Genomic DNA, 4,230 nt, shown 5'->3' on the forward strand with positions numbered 1-4,230 from the left:
CCAAGCTTTAACTTCCTGACTGATGTCTTGAGATGTTGCTTCAATATATCCACCAAATTTTCCTACCTCATGATGCTATCTATTTTGTAAAGTGCACCAGTCCCTCCTGCAGCAAAGCACCCCCACAACATGATGCTGCCACCCCCGTGCTTCACGGTTGGGATGGTGTTCTTTGGCAAGCCTCTCCCTTTTTCCTCCAAACATAAAGATGGTCATTATGGCCAAACAGTTCTTTTTTTGTTTCATCAGACCAGAGGACATTTCTCCAAAAAGTACGATCTTTGTCCCCATGTGCAGTTTTTTATCTTGGTTTTGGAGCAGTGGCTTCTTCCTTGATGAGCAGCCTTTCAGGTTATGTCAATATAGGACTCATTTTACTGTGGATATAGATACTTTTGTACCTGTTTCCTCCAGCATCTTCACAAGGTTGATTTGCACTTTTCGCACCAAAGTACATTCATCTCTAGGAGACAGAACGCATCTGCTGCGTGGTCCCATGGTGTTTATACTTGCATACTATTGTTTGTACAGATGAACGTGGTACCTTCAGGCGTTTGGAATTTGCTCCCAAGGATGAACCAGACTTGTGGAGGTCTACAATTTTTTTCTGAGGTCTTGGCTGATTTTCTTTAGATTTTCCCATGATGTCAAGCAAAGAGGCACTGGGTTTGAAGGTCCACAGGTACATCTCTAATTGACTCAATGATGTCAATTAGGCTATCAGAAGCATCTAAAGCCATGACATCATTTTCTGGAATTTTCCAAGCTGTTTAAAGGCACAGTCAACTTAGTGTATGTAAACTTCTGACCCACTGGAATTGTGATACAGTGAAATAATGTAAACAATTGTTGTAAAATTACTTGTGTAAAGCACGAATTAGATGTCCAAACAAACTATAGTTTGTGAACAAGAAATGTGTGGAGTGGTTGAAAAATGAGTTTCAATGACTCCAACGTAAGTGTATGTAAACTTCCGACTTCAACTGTACATGTAAGCGTGATATAAGGATACTATTAGAGAACGTGTTACCAAAAGATGCCATCTACGCCAACAAGGAAATGAAAAATAAAGTTGAATATCCACATTTTCTTATACAGTGGTTATCTTACACCCACCTACAGCCAACGAACATGCCACTAGTAAATAAGCTTGGTAGTATTGTGTATAGTAGATACGCTAGTCTGGCCTTTAACTGTCCTTGTTTGATTAGGAGGGGGTGACACTAGAACCAGTGTTGATGGGAAAATATCATTTCAAACAAACATTTGTAGATTTATGCGCACTTTAATACCCTATTCCATTTCATATTGATTGTATCATGTAAATTGATTGTGTTTTTGAATTCGATATGTAAAAAGGCCATTACTTTACAGAGATAATAGTGTACACTTTTTTTTTTTTACCTCATGAAAGTATATAAAATCACCTATGATATTTTCGTTGTTTTTTTATTTATCTCATATTGCAAATGTATCTGTCCTCAGAGAGATAGGAGTTGGTATTTTGTGTTAATAGTCTACTGTGTATGCCATGTGTGGAGAGGGTGTGACTGTTTTGTTTGAAATAGAACACCGTACCTGGTTGATTTCGTGTCGGTTGTGTGAAGTCAATGTTGTAAATGTAAACATGGGTTTAAGAGGAAAATGTTTTTCAGTCTTGATGTTAATCATTGTATTGTGAATAAGACAATTAAAATGTACAATTCTATTGTCGATTTAAGTGTCCATTGAATTTGCACCATGAATCCAATCCCATACTAATTATGTTCTTGTTGATCATGAACAATGTAAGTAGATACAGTTTAACCCTTGTGCAGCCTTAACATTCTGTATACTCCACTTGTCCTAAGGGTCAAAAATGACCCGCCTTCACTAAACCCCTAAAATAAAGCAGCTTCATTGAATTTTAAACCCCAAATCTATTATGCATGAAGAAACAACCTGCCATTCGTCACAAACTTGGTGAATATCTGGGTTTTCCCTCTTCACAATGCAGAAAGTCTGCATTTAATCAGTGGACACCACTCGTTTTTTTTACAACACACCTTTTCATAATTGTATTCTTTATTAAAGTAAAGGTTTATTATTATTATTACTAAATGTACTGCGTAGGAGTAAACATTTTTTTGTAGCAAGAGATGGCACTTGTGTAGCCTAAGAAAGTAGAAGAAATGTGCAGAAAGTAGTTTTGAATGCATTTTATTGAAGGGAAACTAAGTAACTTTTTTGGCAAAATAGTGATATATTCTTATATACTGTACAATGAGGAATTCAACTACAAAATGCTAGTCTTCTCCATTTTTTTACCATTTCCCACACCCACAAGGTGTATAAACAACAATAAATAAGAATAAAATAAGATAATAGATAAATAACAAAAACGTGAATAACATAAATCAATCAACTCTAACTAGCACATGTAGGACAGCATGCAAGTGTGTGTGCATGGACTTTGCAGATGTATTTCTCACATGTGCCTCACATCAGAATTGGCATCTCCTCTTCTTGCCTGCCCCAACTGCAGCCTCAGGTGGATCAGGACAAGATTCAGGTCCCTGAACAGCTGCTGTGTGGGGCAGGTGCTCCCGTCTTTGAATGTGTGGGGTTACAAGTGCCTTTCCCAGCTGCTCCAGGAACACCCTCCTCTTGTTCTGCTTATCAGGCATCCAGGTATGGTTGATCTTGTTCCATATCACGAAGGCATTGTATGAGGACACATCAATGATGTTATGGAAGATGACCAGGGGCCAGCGGACAGTCATCCTCCTGCAGCTGTAAGTTCCAATCACCTTGTCCAGGTTGTCCACGCCTCCTTTGTTGTGGTTGTAGTCCAGGATGATGGCTGGCTTCCTGACCTCACGATCACTGATATCAGCCGTTTTGTGCACTGTGTTCAGAAGGACCACGTTCTTGTTCCTCTTTGGGAAGTAAGAAACTAGAGTGGTGGAAAAAACTTTAATGAGAAGGCCTCTCTCCCCCTTGTTGTGAGGAATGCAGGGGGGAGCTCAGGCTTGTTCTTTCTAACTGTGCCAACCATGGCAATATTCCTCTTCAGGAGCTGCTGGCTGAGTTCATAAGAGGTGAAGAAATTGTCACGTGACATTGTGCCCCCTCAGTCCATCTGTCACATCAAACACAACCAGTATCCCCTGGTTCTTCTCCGGGCCTCCACTGGTCGGCTTCCCTGTGTAGACTTGCATCTTTCAAGCGTAGCTGGATTGTGTGTTACAGGCCACCCATATCTTGATTCCATACTTTGCTGGCTTGCTGGGCTTATACTGCCTGAAAGGACTGCGACCTTTTGACAAAAGAGATTACTATCAGTAATTAGTATCAGTGTCACAGAAAACAATCACATAAATCAATGATATTACAGCAGTACATAATCAAATGAACAGTGACAATCACTTACATTACAGATGGATGGAACCAGTTGCTCATCCACTGTTACTTCAGGCCCAGGGTTGTAGAGGTATGGTAGACGCTCCACCCACTTCTCCCAGACCTCTCAGTTTGTCTCACACGTCTTGCAGGTCTTGACTCATCAAATTGTAGCATTCTTGAGAAAGTGTGAAAGACTTTCAGTGGCATCGTGGCACTGAAAATCACCCTTCCACTCTCTGCATCCCAGAGACGACATGTGGCCTCGCCTCGGGACCTAAACACACTCCCTAAGATTAGCAGCCCTGTGTAGGCACGCAGGTCAATCTCATCCATCCTTTTCCGGTTGTCTCCATATTTACGGAAACCCTCCAAATGTGTCATCTCCAGGATAATTTTTTCAATGGCTGGTGTTATGAACATGTAGAATGTTGAGGTGATGTCCTGGGCAACTGCATGTCTTGTGGGCCCTGGGGTCATCCATATGACATTTGTGCTGCCATCCTGCCCTGGTTGTCATATGGTGACAAGGACCATGTTATTTTGCTGTTCTTTGACAAAAATGTCTCTCTTTCAGCTTGGGGGATTTCTTCTTCATCTGAAGATGATGCATCGTGCTCTGGGTTGTATTCTTCCCCATCTTCTTCTTCAGATACCTCTTCTAAATCATTGTTCTCTTGTTCCTCCTGGACATCTGAACATGCACAAGAACGTTTGAGTAGCACACAATCTCAATTTCTTGTGTGTGTGTGTGTGGTGCAGGGTCAAAATTGCCCCTAAGACAATCTTTGTACCCTGGTGGTGTACAGCTTTCATGGAAATATGAACAAAGACAATTTTTCACTTTTT

The sequence above is a fragment of the Oncorhynchus nerka genome, linkage group LG20, assembly GCF_034236695.1.
Source record: "Oncorhynchus nerka isolate Pitt River linkage group LG20, Oner_Uvic_2.0, whole genome shotgun sequence".
Taxonomy (NCBI): domain Eukaryota; kingdom Metazoa; phylum Chordata; class Actinopteri; order Salmoniformes; family Salmonidae; genus Oncorhynchus; species Oncorhynchus nerka.